Below are 16232 nucleotides of genomic sequence, written 5' to 3' on the forward strand. Positions count from 1 at the left end.
CTTTACGACTAGCTGATTGGGGATTTAGGAACGACACTAGCGTTGATTTTGATTCTAGCCACAGTTCTAGTAATAAGCAGTGTTACAACTCTACATGCAGTCACTGAACAGTTGACTGTTAATTCTGTAGTAAGCATAATGCAAAAAATACAACAACATATTTTGTTGTGATTGAAAAAATTACGTCCTAAATACATGCGTTGTAAATACATTGACATTAGTATTTTTAATTAATTTCTAACATTCAGAGACATTCAGAGGTGTTTCTATTAAGCCCAGAGTCAGCTAGGTCTCCACTCTCTAATTACTCAATGAACCTCAATGGTCTCCCAATCACATCTTCTCTAACAGTTAAAGATCTTGGAGTTATGGATCCCAGTCTCTCGTTCGAAGCTCACGTAAATAAATAATGTTTCTAGGACCCCCTTTCTCCACCTTAGAAACATTTCAAAGATTAGGAGCATGCTCTCCACACATAATGCAGAAAAGGTAGTCCATGCATTTATTACTTCAATATTGGACTACTGTAATCCCTTACTATCTAGCTGTGCTATTAAGTGCCTAAAGTGCCTAGCGATTTCAAAATGCAGCAGCCATAGTTCTTAATAGAGCTAGAAAATTTGATCACATCAATCATATCTTAGCTACTTTACTTTAGCTCCCAGTAAAATTTCGTATTGATTATAAACTACTTTTAATAATTCCAAATGTGCATTAGACTTTACAGTAACCTAAGACAACCCTTTTGCATGAAGGGAACTGGTAACTATGCTCACCCTCCATAATGTGCAAAAGATATTTAAAGTGTAGGACAGTCGAAGCATTATGTGTGCGTGTGTGTGATGTTATTAACGTGACAGTAAAAGCTTACCATTTTTAAACGGGGGCTGATTGACTTTCCACTTATGCAAGACTTATGTCAAGAGTACATGTCAAAAATTAGAGACGAAATGAGGTGCTAAATGCCGCAATTAGGCATACAGCAGTCAAAGGCAATTTGGAAACACACTTAGAAAACAAAGATCATGATCTTTGATCATGATCAAACTTTCAAAAAGCTTATCAACGTGACGAGAATGTGAGGTTTAGGTTCATCTATAGTGTTACAGTATCAATGTGAAATATGGATATCGAGGTCAGCATCACGTAAGAATGTATATGTGTGAAACATCTTCGTCGCCATAAATGTTGTGTTGTTACATAATTAAGCAGTCCATCCAGTTTCATTTACTTGATTTATTAGCAACCTGTGTCCACTGTCTAACTCAAGTATTTTTATTTTAATTTCCTCCATGTTGTTTATAATAGGCCTACAGTAAGAAATCCTTTTAACTGATTAATAATTAAAAAATATCTTTCTTGACTATAAGAATATAGCTTAACCACTAGAAAGATTAAACATCCAGTGAGTGTGTATCCTGGCATGTTAATGTAAAAGGCAGCTCCTACTGGATTTGGGGAAAGATTAGTAAAAGATTTCAAGTATCTGCAAAGCAAAAAACTGCCTATTCAACAGGCATGAATGATGTGCTACCGAAGTAGTTGTTTTATTTGCATAGCCTAATTAATATCATTAGATCAAGTTCTATATTACCTATATTGTTATATTACAATTTTGCTTTTGCTTTTTTGCTTCACAATTGTTACACATAATTGCTGCACCTGATACAAGGATAGGAATTTCAATTTATTCATACTGGATATAAGAATCATTAATGGCTGCTGAGTGAAGCACTTTCATTGAAAATTCATCCACCAATTTTTTTATTTTTATTTTTATTATTTTTTTTTTTATATATATAACCAGAAACAGGGCACATCAACCAGGAATACATTCCAGCTCTGTTTTAGAACACTGGCTGTGATTCATTACATTTTGGCAATTGTGAAAACAAACTGGATGATACTTCTAAAAGTAATTGTGTTTGCAGTTTATTTGCACAGTTACATGAACAACACATGTAGTAATCGGATCTAGAAAGTTGCCAACCCTATTAAAATATTAGGTTTATAGTATAATATTTGAATTAAACAGACAAAGCATTAATCACAATCATTTGCATGATTATTAAATCTTGAACCAAAAATGTATCAGAGAGCTCTAGTGTTTTTCACAAACACACAACCAATTAAACTGTGCTTGACCATTTCTTGCCCACTATATCATTCTCTGCAGTTTACTGAGAAAGACCTGACACTGGATAATGCCATTGTCTATTCGAAGGCCAAAACAACAACAATCTTGGTTATCAAAGATTCACTCCACCCTGACCACAGCCTCTTCTTTTAGAAGCTATGAAAAAACCACCATCGCAGCTTGTGAGCACAAATCTAGCCTCTTAAAAATACTCGCCTGGAATTAAACCTAGTAGAGTTCCACAACGAGGTGCAATTTGTAAAAGGACGTCTTTTTCTCTCAGAGATAGAAATCTGCAGAAATAAATACATCAGTTAAATTTTTAAATATGTAGGTTAGAAATCCAAGTATAAAGAGCAGATATATTATCTGTGCTAATTAATAAACGTATTTAAAGTATACATTTAGTAGGCCTAAAAATATAACTCGTATGTAAATCATATCTAAATATTTTTATTTAGAGTAAATTACATGCGACATATTGAAGATTTTGATTTTTTTGGCCCGCTTCCACCATACCGCCTCATCGGGAACTGTTACACTTTATTTTTTATTTCTTTTTATTTATAACTTAAAAATAATCACCTGGAATGTAAACCTAGCCGAGGTCCACAACGAGGTGCAATTTGTAAAAGGACGTTTTTTTTCTCTCAGAGTTAGAAATCTGGAGAAATAAATATATGAATTTATTACCCCCCATCAGTGGACCTTTAGAGCTTTATTATTCAAAATAAGACAGACAGATGAACAGACAAACGCAAAATGTATATATAATATTTTTAAGTATTCGCCATCTGCACCATTACAGGAATGATGTGTGTGTGTGTGTGTGTGTGTGTGTGTGTGTGTGTGTGTATGTATGTATGTATGTATGTATCTATGTATATGGTTATGTGTGAGTACATGTATGTTGGATTGTATATGTACACGTATTAGAGTGTGATATTTATCGTTTATGGATTGGCTCTGTATGGATTTTATCAAAGGTGTCCACTCTAGATTATTGGTTCTGTTATTGATTAATTCTGAGAATTATTCTATTGATATATATACTCTATCAATAGATTTTTCTATTGGGTGACACTAATATTATTTTTTGTTTTCCAGTTCATGAATATGTTTTTTTGTTTGTTGTTTTTTTGCAAGAATATTTTTATTATATCAATATAATAATGTTATACATAGTATCCTGTCATATTGGTTGATGATATGTCTCCTAGGAGACATAAAGAGGGTGTTGGATGGATATGGTTATTTAAAGCATGGGATATGTTGGTGATGCACTATATTGGACTGTTTGCACTTGTGTAGCATGTTGTCTGTTGCACTGTTGTTTTTATGTTGCACCATGGCCCTGGAGGAACGTTGTCTCGTTTTTGTTGTGTACTTGTATATATAGCTGAAATGACAATAAAACCACTTGAACTTGAACTCGAACTTGATGACGACTTGCCAAAATTGCTTGATAGGTGTGCTCTGCCACGTGGCGTGAATGTAATCGTCAACTGTGATTTGAGTAAAGTATGTACAGATTGCTGAGCTTGTGAAACCAATTTTAAACATCCAATGTGTAGTATAATGTACTCTGTATTATTTTGTACTGAATGCATTGTAGGTCAGTGTTGCTGTCATGTGGTAATTATTGTTACACATTTTAATCCAAACTGCAGCGTCATGGGCTAGTAATAAATGTTCCTCCTATTGTCTCAATGGGAGAGTAACTGTGAGATTTGATTTCACTATTATTTTGTATATCTTAGATAATAGGTTTTTTGTATTAAGAATGTTTGTTTATAAATTCTGATATGGATGTAGGTATCGGAATTGATTTTTGAACACATAGGTGATCTTAGCTGATGGTATTGTAGGAACTGGGGGCTTTCTATAGCATATTTTGGGGCTAGTTGTGGGCGTGACATGAAACAAGTCTTAGGATAAATATGTTTAAGGTTTGTAATGCCTTTTTCTGTCCAAGATGTAAAGTTTAATATTTTTGTTCATGGTAAAGCCTGGATTGTTCCAAATGGGAGAATGAATAGTTCGTGTGAGTGTGGAGTTTGATATCTTGTGGAATTTCCACCAAACTGTTAGTGTCATGGCCACCTTCAAACTGTTGAAACATGGATATTTTTGAATATGAGTCTGGGCACATTTGAAACACCTGCCGCAAACATTACTGACATTATATCTTGTTTATGTGATTGGCTGTGCTTCTCTAGCCACAAGTACTTTTTGATTTATTTATTTTTTAATTTGGTAATTTTATATATAACAGCAACAAATGACAGCTTAAGTTTTATGACAAAATGTGCAAACAAGCTGGCCTGAGAGGTGTGTAGCGGGATATGACTCAGTGCATCTCTGGTGCTGCTTTTGATGAGTACAGTGTCATAAGTGTGTCTGTCCAGCAGCGCAAAGAGGAGATACAGCTTCTTCTCCCGGAGGTTTCCGATAAATATGTAGATATGTTAGTATGTAATAGAAAGACAGCTGTCCATCCTCATAGTCTAGGTACATGCCCGCATTCCTGGGCAATTGTGTCAGGGGCAGAGGGGTCTCAGGCTTGGTGCAGGTGTACGACTTCTGGGTGCTCCTCCAGAGCACCCAGAAACCCTCACAGTGGGTTTCTCAACTTGCTCAGACTCAAATCTCAATATCGGCATCCGAACCGTCTTAGAGAGGAACAAAAAACACAACTCATTTGATTAAATTGTTCCAGTATAAATATGGTTATCAAACATGCTTTTAAAAATATACTTCCATGGAGATGGTGCCCTACAGGGTAGTGTTGGAACAGTGTGTACAGGCTGTACAGGCTTAGTGTCATGTTGTGGCCCCGCCCCCTCCTCAAACATCTTGGTGTGTGTGTGTTCGTCTGTGTTGCCACACCCTCTCGTGTCGTTCACCTGTTCTCTGTTATGTGTAATCGGCTTGGGTGTATATATGTCTCGTGTGTCATAGTACGTGTGTTGGTGTTTGAGATGTGCATAGTATTTGAGCTTTGTTGTATGTTTTGCATGTTTGCAAAAATAAAAGTGCGTTTCATCGTGCCTCGTCCCCGCATCCTGCTTATCCTCGCAACGTCACAACTAGACCACTTTAGATGTAACTTAGAACCTCCAGTGACCTCTGTATGTGTTTCTTTAGTTGTATGAGCTCCACTGGAGGACTCTGAATAGTTGACAATGGAAGAGGGGTATATCAGATTCACCCCTTCTGCCTCGGTGTGACAGATTAACACACTGCATTAACGTTTAGAAATAAAAACATATGGTAAACACAATCTAGAAAATATTACCTTGTAACAATTCATTCAGTATATGAACTGTTTTCTGTGTCCTTATGTCTATAAATTAAAAGTAATAAAACATTTAAATGATAAATAAATTACAATGAATGTATAAATGTTCACAAATAAGAAACTACATTGGTCTGCACTTTTCTCCACAGATTCAAGGAACTCATGAAAGTTGGAAGCTATAAAAACACATAATACAGAATTAGAGACTGACTGATGTTTGAGCAGAAAGATCACTGTGATGTTCTCATATCTAAAGCACTCAAAGCATTGATGTTATGTAAATGAACTGTGATCTGATTGGTTTAAGGAAATAGATTCACCTACTTTGAAGTTCAAGTTTTTATCAAAAGGTTAGAACTGGTTGACTATACTTTGTCTGTCCTGCAACAGGAAATTTAAACATTTATATCCAAAGTATTACGCGATAGAAATCAATTCAAGACTACCCGTTATTGACCGCTAGATGGGGAAAGATACGAAGAAATAAATGAGTCCAGCTCCTCCTGCCCGACTTTACGGTGAGACTCTGCTTTTACGTCATTAAAACGCTAAAGAAAAAAGGCCGCCATATTTGTAGTTCCACAACGTGAAAAGGCGTCATTTTGTATGCCGAAGAATGAATAAACACCATGCCATGCCTTGAAGACGACGAAATTGCAATTTATTTAGCTAGCCATAAGAATAAGAATAGCTGTTTAATTTACATAATCACAAATATATTGCATGTACATACAGCTACATTTCAGTCGATCAAAAATGTTTCACGTATTTATAACCGCAACTTTATGTTACAGTGGTCATATCAGAGATTTACCAATATAAAACGCAACAGGTGTCGTGTTCTGTAATAGAACATTTTAACATTTATATCCATATTACACATAACCAAGGTGTAATATAACCACATGTACTGAACAGACATGAACAGCCTGTGTATTGTGAAAATACATGTATGTGTCTTCTACAGCAATTACTGTGCCGTGCACACCTTAAGTTTGGCATGAAGTGTTTGCTTTTTCCAAAGCAAGTAGTATTAAATTATTCTCATAGAATAAATTTCACAAAGACATGGACTTCTCAGTTGACCGTAGAAAGATGTTTGTGTTTTTTTTGTATTTAATTTATTTAATGCGAATCGTATGTAGGTTACCACTGCTAAGCTTCACCACTGTCAAGATAAGACCTCGAAAAGACGCAGAAATTTATTTTAATAACAGCTTCTGCTGATTTATTCAATAACTGTATGACACCGTTTGAGCGTACGTACCGACTGAAAACAAACTCAAATTATTAGAGACACTCTTACTGCGTCTCCACATTGAAACATATCAGTTAGTTAGCTAGGCTGGCTAACTAGCTTAGCTTTATTAGCTAGCTAAGCTAATTGCGAAGAGGATTACGTTAAAGAACCCCCGGTCTACAGTTGTGCACATACAGGAAAATTAATGAATAGCATGGTAATACACGCATTTATTGGAACAGTTATGTAGCTAATATGCATTTGTAGTATGTGCGCCTGGCGTAGAAATGAGTCTTTGTTAGCCCATTAAGGCTATCTTAGCTAGGCTAGTCCGAGCAAGCTAAGTGCTGGTTGCTATGACAACGGGCTTGGTGTATTTTGCGAGCTTGTCGGCTACCGACAAGGCTCAAGGCAACAGGGTCCTGTCCCTTGACTTAGGTTGATCTAGAGGTATTTCAAGAAACTTCTCAAGCGCACTTTAGTGGCAAAGAACAATATTTTCACTTGAACAGGGACCTCAGATTAAAAGTCTGATGCTCTACTGACTGAGCTATTCAGGATAGAAGCAATATCAGAAACATTACAAGTGCAATGTACATGTATGCAAAGAAAATTGAGTTCATGTGTATCGCATTAAGATGTCAGTCTGCCTATGGAACATAACACCTCTTACAAGGCTCGATTTTTGCTCTCAAGCTGCAATGGTTTTGTCATGTTGTCTAAGAGAAGAGGCTTTGGTCGGTGGAGTGAGTCTTTGATAACTAAGATTGTAACTAAGATTGAAACTGCTCACCGCACTACATCGAGTACACAAGGTGTAATGAACTCGCTATGAGAATGATCTCAATAAGTAACTCAAAAAGGATAGGCTCATCATGATGCATTAGCTAACAGTCGGCACTCATACACAAGTGTGAATGTTCAACATTCATTCAAGCATCTCGAGGTCACAGTCTGTAGTGTGTACAAAAGGAATCTAAAGGAAAGGCTTGAGCAAGTGCATCCTCCACTGATAAGAGATATAACTTTAGACTTCAATTGTAACATTAGAAAAAAGATGTACATACAGTCCATTTGTTTAAAATGTTCTTTGATGTGAAGCTCATATTATTTTGCCCCAACTTACGCAGAACTTGATTGTTGGAAGAATACAACAGGGGAACTTTCAGTTGTACTTCACATGACTGACACTGTGTAGACTTTAACTAATGTACAGTTGTGTAGCTTTAGAGTTGTGTACAATTAGAGCAAGTGACCTAAGCAACATGTATTGCATACACAGTTTGCCTTAACAAACCTATCACTTCATCATGGTCAGAATATTTGTTATAGATACATGTAATGCTTCAGCATTGCTACTAGTTCTAATACACTCAAACTAGTGCACCAGAGTGGGTGATGGTAATGGTACTGTTAGAAGCAAACCTATATGACTGGGGTTGGGCTTCCACACACTGTCCCTTTCTCCCAATTCACAGAGCGGAAACGACTCGTTTTCAGCCTGGTTTTTTTTTTTTTTTGCACAACCAATTTCCAACCTCTCTATATATATCGCTTGGAATTCAACAGTTGCTACTGCACCTTTAAGACGGATGTAAGATAAATGAGCTCCTTTATGATTGGCTGCCCTGTATTGTGCTTCATTCAAAAGGTACTCAGAGCTGAAATGCCTGAGAAAGGCAATTTAAGTGGGTGTGCTAAACCTCTATAGGCTGAATAGGCAGAGATAGGTCAATAAAGTGTTCTTGTGACATTAGAAATACAAATTTCAAAAGGGGCATTTTTGGCAGCTTAACTGACATAGTTAAGAATTTTAACATTTAAAATATATATATTAAAAGGAGAATGTTACTCATTTCACTCTGACTGTAAAACAGTGCATATTGTGTTAAATGGGATTTCCATCCCATGTTTTTAAGGCTGCCTTATATATAAATAAATATGCAAGAATGCAGAGCATGAATAGGTCAGTCTTCAATTCTGTATCACATACCTACCCTTGATAACACCGTGGTAACTGGAAAAAAACAACCCTTTTTACTCAGTTGTCACTACTTCCAATAGACTTCACGCTAATCTCATAGAAGTCCACCCCTTTCCATGTCCTCCGGAAACAGCACTTCCGTTATGTTGTGACAGGATTTGTTCCTGAAGTTGTATGCGTTTTCTAAATTTGCACCGCATTTCTAAAGTGTGTTACCACTTTGATGAATATGCTTTGTTTATTTGCAGCACGATGGGTTTTCCAGGACACCGTAATTTATGCATGTTTAATTCCATCTTTTATTCACGTACTAAGCCCAACTCTATAGGCTAATATTTATAAAACCGAGATAACCATAGAAACGTCTTCATCTGTGCTTGATACTTTGTTCCTGAAGTTGTATGCGTTTTCTAAATTTGCAGCGCATTTCGAAAGTGTAGAGATGCACTGTTGAGGTAGAGATGCACTTTCATTAATACTGCTTACACTGTGTTTCTTTACAACACGCATGGACGTGTTGAAGCAACTCATATGCATGGAACACTAATACTCAGAGCATTGGAAGGTTGAAATCAGAAGCTATCTGGCTCACACAATGTTTTAAATGTGCCAAGGGAAATTCCAAGTGTGGCCATCCTTGAGTGGAGTGGAAGATAAATATGTTTTTTTTGTATTTCAAAGCGGCTGTAAGAGTATAACAGGCAGTTTAGAACATGTCAGTCCCTCCATGTAATTTGAGAGAAAATATCCTATGAAGATTGGACCAAGATTCCTGCAGAGTATTTTCAGCACATAGTGGAAACTATGCCAGAAAGAATTTCTGCAGTTCTGGAGGCCAAAGAAGGTCCAACATGCTATTAAATGGGTGTACTTAAGCCCACTGTGTCCTATAATAGGATGTTGCTGGAATGTATGTGGATGTTGTTGGAATGGCCGCAGAGTTGCGGCAGCAGTACAGGTAGTCTGTGATCCTTTCCCCCATCCGAGTGAGTTTGCCCTATTGCACGGGGTCGAGTTATGATGTGAATGTTTAATTACACAGGATGGATTGTGGGCTACAGAACCAAACAGCCTTCAGGATTCAAGTAGAGAAAGGTGAAACTTCTCCAGCCTTTGAGTTAATCACAGGACTATTGCATAGCAATTAGGGATAACAGAACAGCTTTCGGGGGGTTTGGGTGGGGTGCCTTATCCGCCCCTTTAACAGAGTAGTCACAATTCAAATTTCCCTTCTTCCATTGTTTACAAGGCATTATACATGTGGTTTATTTATAGTGCACGGAGTAATATGCAGCGAGTCTGGTCTGTCTGCTTTGGAAGAGAAACATTTAGCCAGAAGAGCAAGACACAGCCAGGAGGATGATTGGTAAGAGCACATCATAATATGCACCTTAAAGCTGTGCTCTACAGCTAGGTCCTGTTCCATGACTGCATATATAAATTTACTACTGACATTGCCATTTATATCTGGCCATTTACAGTGCACTCTTGCTCAATGCAGCACTTGAAGCTGATTTTCCATTGTGTAGTTATTATGTTCAAGAGATGTTTGACCCGGTCAGGGTGACACACTTTAGTGAGGGCAGCAGTATCCTAGAGGACACTACAGACAGTGACGGAGACATCTCAGAGCGCGAGGTGAGAGGTTGAGTTTTTTGTTACTCTCTCTACGACATACTTTTCATGCCAGGTACTATTGTCCAGTTCAGCCCAATTTAATTTACTGCCTTGTATTATGATATATAAATTGCTGAACATCTTATCACTCAGTTTCAAACATCCCCTCAGCTGTTTTAAGCCATTTCGGTTATTCAGAAGTACTGCTAAATGGATGTGGTGGGAAAATGAGAGCACATCAAACACAGACAGCTTTATGCATTGAGTAGTAAAGAGTAAAAGTTTATTGAGTTTGTAAAGGGAAAGAAATGTGAGTTCCACCTTCCAACTATAACTTTTCTAGGATACGTGATCAGCCATGGTGAAATCACTACGGATGATAAGAAGATCAAAGCCATCTTCCAGTGGCCCATTACTATTATAGTTAAAAAACTCCAGAGATTCTTGGGATTTGCAAACTTTTACCGATGCTTCATATGGAATTTTAGCAGCATTGCAGCTCCTCTCACAGCCCTCCTGAAAGGAGCAATGACCAAGCTACTTTGGAATCAGGAGGCTGATCAAGCATTCAGGAAACTGAAAGAAGCTTTTACCACGACTAGCATACGTCGACATCCTGATCCTTCCATTCCATTTGTCGTGGAAGCTGATGCTGCTAACATCGGGGTAGGAGCTGTACTTTCACAACGATACGACAAGTCCAAGTTACAATAGATGATTAAATAGACAAGTGTATATAAAATAGATGATGGAATAAACAAGCCATACAAGACACAGTCATCCCAATGGAATGTCTGTCGGGAAAACATTACCTACCTTGTGCTGTGACCATCTGTTGAAGTGGGCTCATTCTTCGCTGGTTCAGGGCTATGACAAGCGATATTTATAAGTATGTTTCTTCATGTTCAATTTGCAGTCAAAGCAAGATGCCTAAGACCCTACCCACAGGAAAGCTCATGCTTCTTCCCGTACCAGAAAGTCCTTGGTCTCACATCACCTTAGATTGCGTTACTGACCTCTCTGTCCTCACTGTAGTTGATGGATTCTCCAGGGGTGTGTGGTTCATTGTGTTTCCGAGTATGCCTACAGCCTGCCAAACTGTGGAAGCCTTGTTTAACCAGGTGTTCCGTATATTTGGCATCCCAGAGGACATAATATCATATTGGGGACATCAATTCACATCTCGAGTTTGGGCTTCCTATATTGAACACATCGGGGTAGCTATTAGTTTTACATCCACAGTCAAATGGCCAATTCCTACATTGTTTTTATATGAACAATCCATCAGACCGGTCCAAGTTCCTCTTATTGGCAGAAATGGCCCAAAATTCACTTACTAGTTCATCCACTGGCTTGACTCCTTTTTATTGTATTTTAGGTTATCAGCCTCAAATGTCCCATGGACTTCCATATCAGCTGGTTTCCCCGCTGTGGATGAATGGATGCAGCGGAGCGAAAGGGTATGGGAGGAAACAGATCAGTGTATTGTATGAGTTCTCTGAACGTATAAGGAAATTGCGGACAGGCACAGAGGGGAGAACCCGATATACCAACCTGGTGACAGAGTGTGGCTCTCTACACAGGACTACCGCAAGCCGGGGTCATGTCGCAGGTTAGGTCCCAAGTATATCGGTCCATATGAAATGACCAAGCACATTAATGAAGTCACATATCAACTCAACTTACCTGCTCACTTTTGTGTTTTGAGGTCATTTCATGTGTCCCTTCTTAAGCCTGTTGTTCCTGTTGTGGCCTTTGGATGAGATCACCCCTGAGGTCACTCCTGTATTAAGTATGTTGGTTGCTGTCATTAGAGTGTATTGTTTCTGAAGGTTTTTTTGCATTATGCAATGCCTCTTCGCAGAGTGTGATTTTCAAGAACTTTAGTAAGCAGATGACTTATTTGCATCACCTTTTTTGGTAGGACAAAGCCCATCCATGAGCCAAAGGAAGCTGAGGTAGGCCCCATTCCATGAAAACACAGGGAGTGTGTGAACCAGGATACCAACACAAGCATACATGCAAGCTGACACCTACCCTCCCCTTGTCCAGTGGTTTGGCCAGTAGACAACTAATGAAAAACATTTCAAAAGCGTTTATACAGAAGCCAATGTTCAAATGGCTCTCTGTGCAGTGAGGAAACATATCATAAGGAAGTGCAAATTCCACTAAAGTTTAAGTAGGATCACTGAATTCAAAGTCTAGAGCACTATTACACTATGACTTCTAACAATAGCGTAAAAACAGTAATGTCATTCGTTTTTAGGAAAGGAATGTAAAAGTTTATGAAATATTCTTAAAAAGAGGACAGTTTGATGAGGAGCTTGGTCTTGCACAGCTACCAAAACCCAGGACTGAACTAGGAGTCTTTTGATATTCAATCTAACACTCACCCAGCTGAGCTATTTCAGCTAGTGACTAAATACTTTTGCCTGGTTTCGATCAAAATGTTACCAATGAATGTAGCTCATGTTCATGTCAGAGGAAACTGTCACCTTTATCCCTGGTGAGCTAGTGGCTAGGATTCTCTTTCAAACTTAATTTTTATGTGGAATAAAAAGAAATATGAATACCTCTCTTTATGACCTCCTAATGCTCATGCATACCAAGTCCAGTATGCATACAAACATCGTCAGTATACTAGGAATACAGAGTTTGAAAAATGTTTGTCAGAAGCATCTGAGCTTTATTGCTGGTGGGTGAGTGGCTAGGATTCAACACTTTCAACACTGCGACTTGGGCTTGATTCCTGGTCAGGGGACGCTCTTTTTGCTCACTTAAAAAAGAAGCTTGTATGTGAAAAAACAAACTTCCTTTGAGTCAGATTTTAACTGACAGACTAAGGATAACAGTTTTAAATTCTACAGTCCTCCACTCTACCAACTAAGCTATTGAAGGCAACAGACATGTAATCCCATAAGTCCAAACACCAGTATGTTGGCAAGAAACACGGCCAGTTATGGATGTTTGAATTGTTAAGTTCATTTGACACAAAGAAGAAACATTGCATTGTACGAGTTGGAGATGTTCAGCTCCAACAGATATCTCTTGATTACATTTGGATGCATACTGGACTTTGTGTACAATCAATAACTACTGGTACTAACTCAAAGTATGTTTCCCCCTTCAGTTTTATTTTATGCCAGAATAAAGACTTTCTGTCTTTAGAATTCTACATGACTCAAACTGAGATGCAGCAGATCACTTAGCTAGAACAAAGGGTCTTGTACTACAATAACGACTTTTGCTTTATTGCCCATAAGGTCCACCTCTTTTTTCTTTAACCCTCAGATCATCCCGTAGATGTTAGAATTATTCTAATGAAATTATAATTAACATTTAAAAAAATTCCTTAACATCACTCTTAAAATAACTTTTACCTTACAAATGATTTCTTTACCAGCAAATTTGAGTTGGTATGAATTCATCTATTCATTTTTCGTTATTATTTCATTAAATACATGCCCCCCCCCCCCCGCCCCCTAAAAAAAGAATAACAGTCCAACTGAAAGGTCTAAATGAATCTTTGCAGTAACAACAGTCTTTTATGCTCTTCCAACCACCCCACCTCCTCCCAGTGGACACACCATGCTCCAGTACATGATTCTGGAGTGCTGTGCTATCTGTGCTCCCCACTAACTTTTCCTACCTGCTGGGGTTTCTCCTTCCTGGACCTGCCTTAAAATGCTTAAAATGACAGCACCTTGCCCTCCATTTACCTGCAACATTCTGCACTGTCACAAACAATATTTATGTGCAGATTAGCAGATGAACCTCACCTGGATGATCCACATTTCATTTCTTTGTACTGTTATAATAATGAGTTACTGTATTTCTACCCAGGTGTTCTATCCAGGTGAACTGTGCTCTGTTTCTATCTCCTATGATGTCTTTGTGTAGGAATGCTGTAGTGTATCTTTCATGCTTACAATTTGTCAGCCATCCTCTACCCAACTCATCTTTGCCCAGGTTTATCCAGGGTTAACCGAAGGAGGATGAGTTCCCTTTTGAGTCTGACACCTTCCAAGTCCCTTCCACCATTCCAGTGAGTTTTTCCTACTGTCACCCTTGCCAATGTCATTTGGCTTATTTATCAGTTGTCACAAGGTGTTAACGTTATTATGCACATGTATATAAAATGTGTATATACTCTATATACATAAATATATATATATATATATATATATATATATATATATATATATATATATATATATATATATATATATATATATATTGCATTATTCTCTGCACCTTACATGTTATTTGCAGTTTGGATTGGATTATAAAGTGAATTTCATTGGTGAGTACTATATTTTTTGGTGACAAAGTATAATCTAATCTTTACAAAGCAGTGACCAGAAAGGAAGACCTGGATGAGGCTTTGGTCCCCATGATAGTTAGAGACACACAGCCATTTAGCATAGTTGAGGATAAAAGCTTCAGGGACTTGGTAGCAAAATTGGATTCAACTTATATTCTCCTAACTAGGAAGGTATGTGTGGTGACATGGATACATTATGAGAGTAGTATTAAAAATATATATAATTATTTTCTTCCTTCCCTTTAGACTGTAAAGGCCATGGTTGAGGCCAAATGTCAATAAGAGAAAGAGAAGGCCAAAGCTGAGGTCCAGAAAATTCCTGCAATGAGTTTGTCAGCAGATATGTGGACATCTCTTAATGTGGATGCCTTCTTGGCTGTGACCTGCCATTTTATAGATGACAACACATTTCTGAAGTCTACACTACTTGGTGTTGTGAAATTCCTGCAGGCGCATACGGCTGAAAATTTGGCCTGTGTGAAATCCTCTCTTATGGAACAATGGGGAATAAAATAAAGTCACATGTCTGGTTACTGATGGCACATCTAATATGATTGCCTGTGGAAATAGCTGAAGCTGCCTCATGCGCTTCAAAAAAAAAGAAACTGAGGTTGAAACAAGGTGTTGGAGCGATTAGTAGAACTCAGGGAGCCTGTGGGGGCAGATTTGGCGGGTTTACAAACTGATATTCCTGCGCTGATCTCTGATGTGTACAGTAATGTATGTGGGTGCCGGTCTATACTGTATTCTTTTCACAAGGCAACTGTGGAGCTGTCAGACCTCAGTGGCAGGCATAATCATATCCCAACACATTTCAGACTAAAGGATTTGAACTCCCTGGCACTGCCAGACACCTAACTGGCTATAATTTGATGGGGAGGATGCAGGTTGTCTGCATGCCTCTGGAATTGCTTCTTTGACCTATTCACACAGCGATCGAGAGCCTTACACTAATGCCAGAGTCCCTCTGATTTCATACTTTTCTCTGCATTGTCCAAGATTTGTAAACAAGCACAAATCCATGGGTAAAGTTTTGTAATCAAGAACACACTCTCATGTACTTGGAACATGTCTTAGCAGATTGTGATTTACAAGCAATGTTATAAGCAACACAAGTTCAAACAGGTGGTTTGTTGACAAGGGGTCATTCATCAAACAAAACCCACATGGCCCATATGGGGATCGAACCCATGACCTTGGCGTTATTAGCACCACGCTCTGACCAACTGGGCTAATCGGCCTTTCTCCGTTCATTTCGCAGTTTTTGGTGCAGCACTGAAGGGAACCTTTCCATGAAATTGTAGACTTGGTGTCAACGAGATTACGGCCACTTTTTCGACCGAGCATAGGTGAAAGTTGACACTTATTGTTCCCTCTGACAAATGGTTATTCTGTAGCCAACTTTTGAATTAAACTTCAAAAGCAAATGTGGAGAAGCTTTTGTTAAAGAGCAATTCAGTGCAGTTGTACACAGTGACGAAATCATCAATTGCAAAGTCCACTGAGCTTTATTGCTGCGAGTTACATAGTGCTGTCTATTACACCATGAAATCTGCCATAACAACAAAAATGTAATGTCTGATTCTGTGAGCCAAGGAATATAAACCTTTTAGGGACATATTTAAAATA

General features: G+C 38.1%; 1 non-coding gene across 1 annotated transcript; it reads right to left on the bottom strand.

Annotated features, from left to right (window-relative positions):
- Positions 1–15770: 15770 nt before the first annotated feature.
- Positions 15771–15844, bottom strand: trnai-aau (transfer RNA isoleucine (anticodon AAU)). Its single transcript has one exon. It is a non-coding gene; the product is annotated as a tRNA-Ile (tRNA).
- Between the last annotated feature and the right edge of the window lie 388 nt (positions 15845–16232).

Source organism: Electrophorus electricus, unplaced genomic scaffold, assembly GCF_041902795.1.
Source record: "Electrophorus electricus isolate QZ-2024a unplaced genomic scaffold, ASM4190279v1 Scaffold42, whole genome shotgun sequence".
In the NCBI taxonomy this organism is placed as follows: Eukaryota; Metazoa; Chordata; class Actinopteri; order Gymnotiformes; family Gymnotidae; genus Electrophorus; species Electrophorus electricus.